Source organism: Canis lupus, chromosome 17 (genome assembly GCF_048164855.1).
Source record: "Canis lupus baileyi chromosome 17, mCanLup2.hap1, whole genome shotgun sequence".
NCBI classification, from domain to species: Eukaryota; Metazoa; Chordata; class Mammalia; order Carnivora; family Canidae; genus Canis; species Canis lupus.
The window spans coordinates 61055450-61070304 of record NC_132854.1 but is presented as its reverse complement, the minus strand read 5'-3'; the positions used below and the strand labels follow the sequence as shown (position 1 = coordinate 61070304).

Below are 14855 nucleotides of genomic sequence, written 5' to 3'. Positions count from 1 at the left end.
TACCAAAGGAAATAAAGGACTTGCACAGACACAAATACAAACGTTGCTGAAAGAAATTAAAGATACAAATAAATGGGAAGGCAATCCATGTTCATCAATTGGAAGACTAGATATATGACAACACTCCCCAAAGCAATCTATAGACTGAATGCAATCCCTATCAAAATTCCAATGGCTTTTATTGCAGAAATGGAAACATCAATCTTCAAATCCATATGGAATTGCAAAAAGCCCCAAACAGCCACAACGATATTGGTAAGAAAAAGTTGAACACCTCCTACTTCCTTATTTCAAAACTTAACTGCAAGTCTACAGTAATCATAACAGCACAGTATTATTAGCATAAGGATAGATATGGATCAAGATAGGCTCCAACATCTATGGATCATAAATTTTTGACAAGGATGCCAGGATACTTTCCCACTTAAGTATCTATACTTAAGAGATAGATCAATGACCTAAATATTGCAGCTAAAACTGAAATTATTAAAGGAGAATACGGAGGCAAATCTTCGTGACCTTGCATTCATTCAATAATGGATTCTTGAATTGGATGCCACAGCCTTTAGTACAAAAAATAAATAAATAAATTAGACCTCATAAAAATTCAAAACTTTTCTGCAACAATGGACATCAACAAGGGAGTGGAAGGACTACCTACAGAATGGGCGAAAATGTTTGCAAATCCTATAGATGAGGGAGATTTAGTGCTCATACTCTGTAAGAAACTCCTGCAACTCAACAATGACAAAATGACAAGAAAACCAATTAAAGAGTAAGCAAAGGACGTTAGCAGAAATTTCCCAAAAGATAAACAAGTGACCAAGAAACACATGAAAAGATGCTCAACATCACCGGTCAATAGGAAATGCAAATCAAAACTGTAGTAAGATGCCATTTCACACTCACTAGAAAGGCTACAATAATTTTTTTTAATGGAAGTAAGTGTTCTAAAGGCTGTAGAGAAATAGGAACCTTCATACATCGCTGGCAGGAATATAAAATGACGCAGCCATTGTTGAAAATACCTTGGCAGTTCCTCAAAAAGCGTTAAACCACATGACCCACTACTTCTACTCCTAGGTATCGGCTCAAAAGAATTGAAAACAGGTATGCAAACAGGGATGTGTTCATGTATGTTCATTAAAGCACAATTCTTGCCATTTGTAACAACATGGATGGATGCAGAGGATACTGCTGGTGAAATAAGTCAGTCAGAGAGACATATGCCATCTGCATTCACTTATACGGGGAATATAAGAAATAATAGACTCTTAAAAATAGAGAACAAACTGGTAGTTAGTTGCCAGAGGGACGGTGGGTGGGGGGTGGGTAAAACAGGTGAAGGGATTAAGGGTACACTGATCCTGATGAGCACAGAGTGATGTACGGAACTGCTGAATCACTACGCTGTACACCTGAAACTAATATAACACTGTATGGTAGGTACACTGCAATTTACCCCCCCAAAAATTTTTAAAACAAACAATAACAGCACAATTCACAATAGCCAATAGGTATAAACACGCCAAATGTCTATCAGCAGATGAACGGATAAACAAATCGTATGGACAGAATATAATATTATCAGCCATGAAAGGGAATGAAGTACTGATAACACGCTAAACTTGTATGAACCTCAAACGCACTACACTAACGTAAAAGCAGCCAGACAAAAAAGGTCACATAACATTTGATTCTTTTCAATGAAACGTCCAGAATAGACAAATCTGTAGGGACAGCAAGATTAGAGGTTGTCAGGGGATGAGGCTGGGGTCAAAAGGGGAGTAATTACCCAGTGGGTACTTATGGGGTCGTGACACAGTTTTTTTTTTTTTTCATATTTTTTTTAAAGATTTATTTATTTATGATAGACATAGAGATAGAGAGAGGCAGAGACAGGCTCCATGCCGGGAGCCCAACGTGGGACTCGATCCCGGGACTCCAGGATCGCGCCCTGGGCCAAAGGCAGGCGCTAAACTGCTGAGCCACCCAGGGATCCCCCGTGACACAGTTTTGAAACTAAAGATAGTTGGTGGTTAAGACCACACTGTGCATGCACTAAATGCCACCAAATTGTAAATTTTAAAGTGGTTCACTGTATGTTATGCAAATTTCACTGCAATAAAAATTTAAGAAGAACAATCAATACAGACTTTGCCTGGAGTTGAGGCAACCACCTTCGATCATGAGACAACAAGCTCGAGGACAGGAGGAGACAGGCTGAGGTCAACAGGGTTGAAGATGGAAAGGGCCTGGCCTCAGTAATACCCCGATCCACCAACCCTTTAGACGGACTCTAGATATGTCTGAGAGGATTTCCGTTACTTTTACCCTAAGCCACTGTTAGATGGATTTTGTTACCAGGATCTGAATACATGTTAGCAGATAGAGAAGATGAAGGGAAGGAACATCTTTCCTTAGGTTTGGGGTCTGTCCAACTACATGACGGGGCTGTCACTCAGAGATGAGGAACAATGGAAAAGAGCAGGACATGAGGTGAGAATTATGAGCTCAATTTTGAACATTTAGGGATCCCTGGGTGGCGCAGTGGTTTGGCGCCTGCCTTTGGCCCAGGGTGCGATCCTGGAGACCCGGGATCGAGTCCCACATCGGGCTCCCGGTGCATGGAGCCTGCTTCTCCCTCTGCCTGTGTCTCTGCCTCTCTCTCTCTCTCTGTGTGACTATCGTAAGTAAATAAAAATTAAAAAAAAATTTTTTTTGAACATTTAAATCAAAGGTGTCTTGGTGCACCGGGGTGGCTCAGTGGTTGAGTGTCTGCCTTCGGCTCAGGGCGTGATCCCGGGGTCCTGGGATCGAGTCTCACATAGGGCTGGCTCCCTGCATGGAGCCTGCTTCTCCCTCTGCCTGTGTCTCTGCCTCTCTCTGTGTGTCTCTCATGAATAAATTTTTAATTTTTAAATTAATATTTAAAATTTTAAATTTAAGATTTTTACATAAAATCTTTAAAAATACAAAATAATAAAACTTTTAAAAATAAATAAACCAGAGGTGTGTTTAAGTTAGCGAAGAGTTCCTAGTTAGTGAAAGATGAAAAATATAACTAGAACTTTCGGCAGAAAGTTGTTGCAAAGATTAAATGTAAGGTTCTTTTTTTATTATTTTAGAGAGAAAGAGAGCACATGAGCAGGGGGGAGGGACGGAGGAAGAGGGGGAGAGAGAATCTCAAACAGCCTGCCCGATGAGTGCGGGGCCTGACATGGGGCTCGATCTCATGACTTTGAGATCATGACCAGAGCAGAAATCAAGAGTTGAATCCTCAATTCCAACTGAGCCACCCTGGCACCCCTCAACGTAAGGTACTTGACATACAGCATACAGGAAGCACTCAATAATTGGCAAGGATTATTATTATTGTCATTATTATCACTTTTTTTTTAAAAAAAACACACTAATCCACCATAGCTTGGGAGAGTTTAAGATCCAAGGTCTTTCTGGCTTGCCAACATGCTGAACATGTGAAGGGATTTTTTGCTCAATCTACAAAGATATCCTATCAACTATTCATCCAGTCCCTTATGCATTTCTTTCACAGGTACTGAGCACCTGCTACGTGCCAGGCACTGTGCAGGAGCTCCCTGTGGACAAACAAGTAAACATCACGACAACCATGAATGACAAGGGCTCTGAGGGATTTTAAATCCCTGTACGGCAATGTAGGAAAGGAATCTCATCCACCGGGAGGAGGGTAGCAGCCTCAGGAAGTGCTGACTCTGGAGGGACGGCGTTATCTGTCACTCTATTTACTTCCTTCATTGCCCTGGCCACAATCTGTTATTTGATTTACCTGCTTGTAAATGTCTTTATTATCTGAAAAGTAAAAATAAGAAAATAGCATGGCGATAAAGAACATCTTTTCTTGCTCACTAGTATCTACCCAGAGGCTGCCAGAGTGCATCACACATGGCAAATACATGATAAATATTTGTTGGGTGGATGAAAATAGGTTGGTCTAAGGCAGCAGAGACGCTGGCTGTCTAAGCTAGACTCATTCTCCTCTGCCTCCCTTGCAGCGCTTACGGTGACCTGGGAGGGATGGGCAGGGCGCGAGGGCCAGTAAATGGAAGACAACACACCCGGAGCGACACAGGCTGCTGGGCAGAGGTGATCGGCTACGGAAACCACTGTAAGCGAACAAAAAGAAGTCTGCTGGGCTTTTCAAGGGGCTGTTTGGCCAACAAAATTCCAATACGTGGCCTCCCAACAACCCCAACAGCTACGGCTCTCCTGTCCGAGAGGAGGGCTCTGAAGCACAGGGAGCCCCAGGACACGGAGCCACGACCCAGGCAGGCTAACCCCAAAGGCTGCGCTCTCCCAACCACACTATGCAAAACTGCTCCCAGCACGGCAGGGACAGGAAGGCAGGAGAACAGGGCAGGTTTCATTTTCAACATACTGAGTTTAAAATAACTGCAGATGTGGAACAGCGTCTTCCATGAAGAGCAGAGCTGAAGGCAGCTCCGCCACCACGCACACCAGGTCGTAGAGCACCGCGATGTCACCGCAGCCAACGCTCCTGGCCTTTCAGGTGCACAAACTCTCAGCTTACACAGATACGCATGTATAGACAGACACTTAAGTAACAGAGATTCTAAAAATCCCGGTAGAAAAGGCACATGACAATACAGCTAATACAGGTCTGTTTTAAGATTTTTTTAAACAGCTGTATAGGTCAAAAGGGTGGCTGGCTAATGTTAGTTTTCACTTTAATAGTAGTGACAAACATTTTTGCGGGAACAACAGCCCCCAAAACACTCTGTGTATATAGTTAATCCTTACAATAGCTCTGTGAACAAATCACCCTTCAGAGGTGAGAAGGCCCAGAGAATTTCAGCAATTTGCCTGAACTAATAATCTGCCTGAACCAAAACCTGTGATTTTAAACTCTGTGCTCTCTTCACTAGATATATTGCCTTCCTTACACCAACATATATCAAGAATTGATAAATTTTACAATAAAAGCAAAACTATAAAAATAAATAAATAAATAAAATAAAAAAAAACTATAAAAATGTTTGTTCCCTTATCTTTAGAGGTATAATAACAGTTAAAAACTTTAAAAAAAAAAAAAAGCACTACATCCTAAAGGTCAAAAGTAAAATTTGGATAGCTAGGAATTCCCCCAGATAAATGCAAATTTCCTAGATAAATGTTAATTCCACTATACAAAGCCTATAGGTACTAATTTCTTGGCAAATTATATTTTTAAAGCAGCATAAAAAGACTTTAATAGTGAGTGGAAATTTTTTTCCTTGAAAAAAATCCAAGAAAGACACTCAGCTGTGATTGCGAGTCAGGCTAAGCCAGTAGAGGTCAGTGTCCTGGAGAAGAATGCAGGTGCCTCCGAAGGCCAGAGGCGCAGCACTCACCCCGACACAGAGCCCCGGTTCCCGGCAACCCCACGGGGCCAGACACACGGTGCCAGACACACGGTGCCAGGCGGCTGCCCCCGCGCCAGGCCGGTCCTCTCCTCCCAGCTCCTCCTCTCCCGCTCGCAGTCAGGGCAGCCAGGGAGGGGAGAAATTCTCATCTCAAAACTAGTAAGACAAGGCCCCGCAGCGGGTCTGCAGCGCGGAGGCGGCTGCCTCTCCTGGTCCATACTGGACACAGCTGACCACATTTCAACAGGTAAGAATCATTTTAAATATTACCCTTAAACCAAAAAAAGTTCTTCTTTTGCTTCTATTTTAAGGTGAAAGCAGAGGTCGGTGCACTGTAATATTTATCAGAACCCCACCCTGCTCAGGACTAGGCTGCTCCTCGGCTGAGTTCTCCGCACCATCGGGGACGGCATCGTCTTTAGTCCCACTGGCGTCTGCCCAGGGCCGAGCTCCACACCAGGCCCAAGCGTGGGCTCGTCATTCCTAACACATCAAGGGGATCGGTCACGAGTTCCTCCCTGCCACCCACCCCGACTGTCCACTGCCAGGAGATGTTCTGATCACACCTGCAGAGACCTTGTGCGGAGTGGCAGCAAGGACACGGGCCTGAAACCCAGCGATCCATACACTGTGCTGGGGGGTCATGGGTGCGGATCTGTGGCTCCTGAGTCCGCCAGCACCTAAAGAAACGGAGGGGAAGGGCACCCGGCACTGCCTCCACGCAGCCTTCATGGGGTAGGTGTGGCCGCCTCCTGCCTGCGGCAGCAGCCAACATGACCACATGGAGCTCAGGCGCTGCTCCAGCAGCGAAGCCCACTGCTCCCCTGGGGAGGGTCCCACACTGCAGCCCACACTTGACTTTCTGCTCTCCAGCGGCGCTCGTCTACGTGAGCCGGCCACGGGGTTCCACAGCCCACAGCCGCTGCTGAACAGACCGTGCGCACAGGTGCGTGTGGCCGGCCACCCCATCCTCCCGGGAAAGCACACCCTGGCTCTGAGCTCCAGCGGTCCTGGCGAGTCCACTTAGACGGAGGCGAGGAGCTGCAGAGACGTCCACCATCCGGATTTCCCGACTGCTGAAATCCAGTAGTGAGGGGTCTGCCCCGTGGCTCACGAGTGCATTTACAACATTCCGATTCATTCACAAACACCTAGTAGGTGCCCACGAGGCCCGCGTATAGGAAACGCACTGGAACCACAGAGACCACCCCGCGCCACCAATGTTCCAGAAGCTCCCCACGCGGCACTGCAGCCCAGCCAGGTAGGAGCTGGGGGAGACGCCACGCTGGTCAGGAAACACGCGGGGCTTCGAGCCCTGACATGGGGCCTGGGTCAGGAGGTGTGAGCGTCCCCAGGGGACGGTGTCTGGGGTGCAGGACTGGGGGTGGGGGTGACGGGGGCACCTGAGGACGGCGGCAAGGGCAGCAGGGGCGCAGGTGGGGGTGATGGGATGCGAGCTGGACAATGGGGCGGGCAGGAGGCCGCCCTCCTGAGTCTGGGTTTTACCCTGAGGACTGCGGGGAGCCACTGAAGGCCTCGTGCCAGTCAGAAAACCACAATTTGTTTGTTTGTTTAGGGAAGCCTGGAGAAAACCTGCTTATCCTGAAGCAACCGGGCCGGCCAGCCAGGAGGCCAGGCCTAAAAGGAGAAGAGAAGAAGGAGACGGTAGAGCATGCAGGAGGGAAGCATGCAGACTCGGGGCTGACTGCGTGTGGGGAGCTGCACGAGGGGCGGCCCCTGTGGCGAAGATCGCTCCAGCAGGCAATGCTGGCTGCTCCCTGAACGTGCTGCGCCCGGGGTGCTCCAGCTGGGCCTCCCGAGCCGGCACCGGCGGCCACCTGGAGTCCAGGGCGAGGCCTGAGCCGGAGCCCAGCGTCGGGAAGCCACCAGCACACAGGCGAGAGCTAAGCCGCTGGTGAGTGAGGGGGAGAGAGGACCAAGGACAAACGCAGAGCAACAGCAACAATTAGGGGTGCAGCGCGCAGGAGGTCGCAGACCGGGCGAGGGCGCCCCACACGGAGAACAAACAGCCTCGCTTCTCAGACACAGCATGGGGCCTGAGTTTTGGTCCACAAAATAAAGTCGTCATAAACATACCCAAGAACAGAACCAAATTCACAGTGCGAACGTGCCCATAATAAAAAACTATCTATATAGGTCAGTTCTCTGAGAGAAGGAGGAAGACCGGGGGCGGTGACAAACAGTATACCACAGGTTGCTAAGCTACTGAATAAAATAAGACGAGGCGTCTACCCATGTTGAAATTCAGGCTTTTAAAAATGTGCCCTAGAATGATGCAACCTTCATTAGTTACCATAGCAATGAGCTCCATTTCCCAGGGGACAATGGTTATTTTTGCCACCGCTGAAGTGCCTGGGGGGCGGGGGGGGGGGGGGGGGCCGGGGCTGGGAGCCGAGGGAGGCCGACCCTGAATTTCCAGGGAGTACTCTCCCCACAGGTCGCACACTGCAGCTCAGTACAAACCGAAGGCAGCCCCCGCGACCCGCCGACGGACAGAGGAACTGGAAGCAACGGGACGTCCGTCAACAACTTTTGGTAGTTTTCACGGTGACTTGTTTAAAGGTGGAAAATGCAAGTAATGTTGCAGAAACTCTCGGAAAACATACCTAAAGGATTTTTTTTACAGCCATTCCTCTAGGATTATTTGTAATAAAACAGACTAGAGTCTCATCATATGCATCCCGATCACACGTGGGGAGTACAGCACGCGCATCGCCTGCCACACTGGCTGCGCGGCCAAGGCCCCAGGACGCTGGGGCTTGCGGTGGGGCTCAGGCTCCCCACCACCCTGCAGGCAGCTGCACGCCAGGCCCGCCGCTGCCCGAGCAACAGTGCCCAAGCACGGACCCCGGGGCGCCCCTAACTTCACCACCTGGAGCTCTGCTTCAAAACAACCAGCCACCTGGGTGCTGGCGGTCAGGTGCGTCAGGAGGGGTGCTGCACGCTGCTGACACCCCGCCGCGTCGGGACTGGCTGGGCCCCTCCCTCAAACCAGAGGTCACATGAGCCTTCACAACTCAGAACTCTAAACAGCACAATCAAGTAGCAGTATCTTCTTGTTTTTTAAAACCTATAAAATGAAGTCTCAAAATGAGGTGAAACAGACGTAAACAGCAGGTGAGAAATTACACACGCACACAAAACACACGGAATTACTGGCTTTGCGATCAAGACTAAGGCCTCGAGAGAAAGAAGCCCCCACAAGGACTTAATTCCGAGGGGTTTCATTACTATTAGGCACTACTCTGGGTCTGCAACTAGTTTCCTTGCATTCTAGCCTGGCTTTGTAGATTCTGATTCTCGGTTCAGCTCTTTGTGGCTGATGTTGGAGCACAGCTCCCCGCCTTTGCGTAGCTGTGGGCTTTAGGGTTCCCAGGCCCCCTCCCTCTCACCTCTCACCGCTGTGACCTGCACCTCCGCTCTCTTGTGTTAGCGGGACTCTCCCGGCAAGCCTGCCAGACTCCTGGGCGGAAGGAAGCTCCGGAGCCACCTTGCCAGCGTCCGAGCAGTCACATGGCCTGTTAATGCTAGTTAGCAAGTCAAGGAATTCTAGGAGAACTTCAAAAAATTTTTATTTTTGGTAAAATAAAAAAGGTAAAAGGTAAAAACCTTTGATTTACCTTTTTTACCTTTGATTTTTTTAAATACCTATAACACTTTTATATATTTAATATGTAGTACTTAGCGCAGAGAAGGTCATGCTTGGAAAAGGTCATGTAAATACATAGAAGAAAGGACAAAGAACAGGAAAGAGAAGAGAAAAAAGCGAACATGTGCCCAGTGCAGTGGTGAAGTGTAACCCAGAGGGCGGCCGAGGAGAGCACCAGAAGGCGAAGCTGGATGGGGTACTGGGGAGCAGCAGGGCTACCTGTTCCTCAGCCAGAGGCCCTCACAGGCTAAAGAGACAGGGGAACAAGCTGTGAACTGTCAGTCTGAGCGATTCAACAACATGAGAGTGTTCATCGCTACCCCCACCAGGAGGAATACGGGCGGAATCACTAGAGGAACAAGAGACTGAAGTAGTGTTCTTGGCCGTCCACACAGCAGGCGGGCATGGTCCGTCGTCACCGCACACCACTGACCGATGCTCAACAGGGACCTAATGAAACAGTGAACGCACGAGCAGTGACTCAGAGGTGCCCTGGCTGCCCCTGCTCCGAGTCCGTAGCACATGCCCTGCTCCCTCCCAGGGAGGCCGCCTATAGCCAAATGGCCAAGGGTCTTACACCCTGGAAAATAAAGCAGAGCTGGGAGGAGAGGCTACTGTTTAATGGGCATGAAGTTTGCATTTGGGAAACGGACAGTAGGGATGGTCGCAAAACACTGTGGATGTCCCCGGTGTCACTGAACTGTGCACCTAAAAATGGTAAAATGGTAAATGTTGTTATGTCTATTTTACCACATTAAAAACTCTTTTTTTTTTTTTTAGTTTTTAAAAAAGAAACAGGCTACCTCTCTGAAAGTGTAACCTTCACAGAGCTGCCAAAGATGCGGCCACGGGAGGGCCAGGACAGGGCATCCCTGCCGGGAACACAGGACAGGAATTCACGCGGCCACTCCCCCACGGAGGGGCAGAGGCTCCCCTGCAGGATGCACGGGCACCTGGGACTCGGGCTGCAGGAATCAGGCTCGGCGTCCAGGGATAAAGGGCACAAAGCAGAGCTTCTGAGCCGTGTGGGAGGGCACGCTTACAGAACGGGGGCCTCAGAACAGGGCTCTGGCGGCGCAGCAGCCTGGGCCGGGCCGACACCCCGGGAGGCCTCGAGCGGCCGCACAGCAGCCACGGGCCGGACACAGAGCCGGGGGTGGCCGCAACGGTTCCAGCCCGGGGAGCCCCACAGCTGACGACGGCAGACTGCGCCTCGGTTACTCCCCACGTTGGAAAAACAGGGAAAACCTCAAAAAGGCAACTAACTTTTCCAGAAAGAGAAGCTGGAGGACCGCACCGACTTTCAGCACGACTGCAGAATAGACGCAGAAAGACCTTTCCGACTAACGCAAACGCTGGCTGCAATTCAGCAGAAGGTGGTTTTCTTTTTATTGTTGTTACTTTAAAACCTGTTTAAAAGTGAGGGATCTGCAGATCCCCAAAATTCTAATAAGGGAGTTCTTAGCACTTTTTAACTGTAATGTTTTTAACTTTAAGAACTTCTGCTGGACCCTGTAGATCCCAAGTATCCATTTCATTGTCACACTGGTGTGGGCTATAGGAGAAAAGGTCTAGGCCTAAACGACAGGGGGAGTCTAGTAAGAAACCTTATTTAAGGATTCCAAACGCTACACCCTGGGTGCAAGAGTTTATAAGAAATAAATCTCCCCATGCAGAGATGGGACAGTAAGGAAACTTATCTACCTAAAAATCAATCAATCAATAAAGCTGTTCTCCACAAGCTGACCCTCATGAAACATCCAGTACAAACTTATTCTCTAATGGAGAATTTAATAAGTGGTCCTAAATCTATGATGTCCTCAGGCAACCATAGAAGCAAAAGCAAGTCTTACAGAGGAACTCACTTTCAAGGACACCTGAAAAACTTTCCCCAGGTGAGGTTCTAAGGAAAATGAATGGATCCAGTTTTTAAAAATAAAACCCACCAGGAAACTAGGTATCAGAGTGAGAACCAACAAAAATTACAGAGCAAAAAAGGGACCAATAAAGACTTCAGATACTAAAATCATCAGAAAGAGATATAAAATAACTACATTTACTGTGTTTCAAAAGTAAGAGGTTAAAAAATGAAGACAGTAAGTGGACTGAAAAAAACAACTTCTGAAAATGAAAAAAATGTATTACTGAAGTAAAAATTTCAATAGACAAATGGAACAGATTAGATACAATCAAAGAGAGGATTTATAAACTAAAAGATAAATGAGGGACGCCTGGGTGGCTCAGCGGTGGAGCGTCTGCCTCTGGCTCAGGGCATGACCCCGGAGGTCCCAGGATCAAGTCCCTGCAGGGAGCCCGCTTCTCCCTCTGCCTGTGTCTCTACCTCTGTGTGTGTGTGTGTGTGTGTGTGTCTGTGTGTGTGTGTGTGTGTCTCATGAATAAAGAAATAAAATCTTTAAGGCCCCTGCCAAAACTGATCTGATGCTTCTGAGCAGGGGCCCCTGGGGATGGCTACTGCCCAGAGAGATGGAGGACAGCGACCGGAGAGGTCTCCGCGGACGGTCCCCACCCCTGTACGTTTCCCCAGTAAAGTCTTTTAAAAGCCAAAAAAAAAAAAAAAAAAAAAGAAAAAAAGAGATAAAATCTTTAAAAAAAGAGAGATAAATGAAAAACACTCTACAAGACAATCCTAACAGAACACAATGATATGGAAAATATTAAAAGTTTAAAAACATGAAAGAATAAAAAAGATTAGAATGAGAAGCTCTTACATAATGTATAATTAGAAGGGAATAATACAGAGAAGGGGTAAAAGGGAAGAGTTGAGAGATAAGGGCTTAGCCTCTTAGAGAAATTTTGAAAAATGTCAATTCTAAGATGAAGAAGATAATCAATGGTGGGAAATGAGCCCAGGTCAGATCAAAAGTTATCATTTCCTTTCCTTTTTTTTTTTCTTAAGACTTTTTACTTATTCATTTGAGACAGAAAAAGAGAGAGAATGAGCAGGGGGACGGAGTAGTGGGAGAGGGAGAAGCAGACTCCTCGCTGAGCAGGACAAGAGCCTGAGATGGTGACCTGAGCCAAAGGCAGATGCGTAACCGACTGAGTCACCCAGGCACCTAAAAGTTATCATTTCCTTTCCTAGATAACTGATCAGATTACGACTATAACTCAGTTATGCTCCCATTTCCCTCATGTCCTAGAACTTCAAGCAAAGAAAATATTCTCTAAAAATGCATGTGGTAATGTTAGAGAAAACAGGAATCCAGTCATCCATCATTAGATCATAACCACTTTTCTCTGCTGTCCATGTTCTCATAAGAAACATGCCATATGCATGCTTTTCAACACCACCTCTTGTATTTCGACGGTGACTAGAAATGCTCCATGAAAATATGGACCCAACAAGTTAAGCAAGACATGATTTTGGGAATCATTAACATTCCCAATCATTCCATTAACAAAATTAAAGCAGGGCAGAAAATATAAAGTCCATCCTTTTTGCCTGCCCTACCCTACTTCTCTTTATCCTTTACAAAATACCCTAAGGTGAGTAAAGCAAAGTACCATCATTTCTAGTGAATGTCTGCAGGTGCTGGGGGTCTAGAGAATCAAACAATTTGATCAAAATTACAGAGCAAGATCGTGGGAAAAGTCACATTAAAAGCCTACTTAAAAAAAATAAAAAATAAAAAATAAAAATTTAAAAAAATAAAATAAAATAAAAGCCTACTTTCAGGCAGCCCGGGTGGCTCAGCGGTTTAGTGCCGCCTTCAGCCCAGGGCCTGATCCTGGAGACCCGGGATCGAGTCCCACGTCAGGCTCCCTGCATGGGGCCTGCTTCTCCCTCTGCCTGTGCCTCTGCCCCTCTCTATCTCTCTGTGCCTCTCATGAATAAATAAAAAATCTTAAAGAAAAAAAAAAGAAAGCCTGCTATCTTGGGCACCTGGGTGGCTCAATCGGTTAAACATTTGTCTTTGGCTCAGGTCATGATCCCAGGTCCTGGGATGGAGCCCCGTATCGCTTCAGGCTCCCTGCTCAGCGGGGAGCCTGCTTCTCCCTCTCCCTCTGCCTGCTGCTCCTCCTGCTTGTGTGCTTGATTTCTCTCTCAAATAATTAGATCTTAAAAAAAAAAAAAAAAAAAAAGGCCTACTGTCTTAAACACACCATGTAAACCTTGTTTGGATAGTGGTCTGAATAAACACATATAAAAAATATATGTTCTAATTAGGGAAATTTGAACATGCTCAAGGATATGAAGAAGTTATTATTAATTTAGCCCTCCATAGCAGCACTGCGGAATGTGGAACAAGTTATCACTTACAGGATTAACAGGTAAAATGATACAGTAATCTAAAGTTCACTTAAAGTGAATCCCAGAGGAGCACGGGGCGGGCTCTTAATTTCAGGGTCATGAGTTCAAGCCCCACATCAGGCATGGAGCCAAATAAATGAATGAATGAATGAATGAATGAATGAAGTGAATCCCAAAACCCCAAAGCAGGGAGTGGAGAGATACATGAAACAAGATTGGCAGAAGGTTGATCACTGAAGCTGGATGATGGGTATCATCATTATTTTCATGTGTTGTATATGTTGAAATTGTCCAAGATAAATTATTCTTAAAAATCTTGAGGTCTTGGGGGGCACCAGGTGGCTCAGTTAGCCTCATCTGCCTGCGGCTCCAGTCATGATCTCAGGTCCTGGGATTGAGCCCCTCTCCGGGCTCTCTGCTCAGTGGCCAGTCTGCTTCTCCTTCCCCTTCTCCCTCTGTGATCTCTCTCACTCTCTCAAATAAATAAATAAAATCTTTAAACAAAAAATCTTGAGGTCTTGGGGCACCTGGCTGGTTGTCGGTCAAGCATCTTGACTCTTGGTTTCGGCTCAGGTCCTAATCTCGGGGTCCTGAACTCTTCATCAGCCTCTGCATTCAGTGGGGGTCTGCTTCTCTCCCTCTACCCCTCCCCCTGCTCACCCTCATACTCTCTCCCTCTCAAAATAAACAAATCTTTTAAAGAAATAAAATATCCTTTAAAAAATCTTGAGGCCTTAACTCGTAACATATATACATATATAACTCGTAACATATATATATATTTATATATATGTAAAAATAACTATGTAACAGATAGGCATAGCCTCCTTTAAGCACAGAGGAATTATGAAAAAGAAACAGTAGTGGATATTAATTCAAGTGGTACTAAACACTTTTGTCATCCAGTTGGCAATCTGAGTTGGTTTAACAGCCTGTGTTGGTGTTAATAAAAAGTTCACGAATGAAACACGTTTTATTTCTAGAAAAACGGTTAACAAACAATTTCTGGGTCTCTAAAATGAATGACCAAACTAGAAAAAGTCATGCTTTGAAAGGTGTTAACAGCTGAGGCAATTACCTGGCACATATGCCCAAAAGAAATCAATACAAAATATCAGAATAATCCTGCTAGAAAACTTTTAAAGTTCTCCTGTTAAATATTCTCAATACATAAATTATAGTAGCACATGTAAATGATAAGGGAGACAATAGCATATGGACTGCTTTGAAGTTAGCAGAGTGGATGAAAATGTCTATTTTCTGCAGTGCTTAAACATATTTCATTAGGAGATTAAATTCTCCTCACTACTGGGAAACACTAAATGGCATAAAAGTATTCAGATTCCATATTAAATAATCTACATTATTTTGAACATCCATCTGCTCTCCCTTATGACAAGAGACAGGTAGTGAATTTCTAGATGGAATCATAAAAGCCCTTAAAATCTAGCCTATTTTATGAAGTAACTAAGACTAATCATATTTCTCACAAATTTTAAACATATCAGAT

The 14855-nt window shown here is 46.2% G+C and overlaps 1 protein-coding gene and 1 long non-coding RNA gene across 7 annotated transcripts in view; one reads left to right on the top strand and one right to left on the bottom strand.

The window, feature by feature from the left end:
- Window positions 1–14855, bottom strand: part of WDFY2 (WD repeat and FYVE domain containing 2) — a 162222-nt gene that overhangs the window by 96637 nt on the left and 50730 nt on the right. The gene's annotated exons all lie outside the window — the stretch shown is intronic.
- On the top strand, window positions 5333–14105 carry LOC140608237 (uncharacterized). Of its 2 annotated transcripts, XR_012010270.1 has the most exons (4): window positions 5333–5649; window positions 5768–6663; window positions 6979–7317; window positions 7861–14105. It is a non-coding gene; the product is annotated as an uncharacterized lncRNA (long non-coding RNA). The 2 variants fall into 2 exon arrangements; XR_012010269.1 differs by lacking the exon at window positions 7861–14105 and having other exon boundaries at window positions 6979–7772.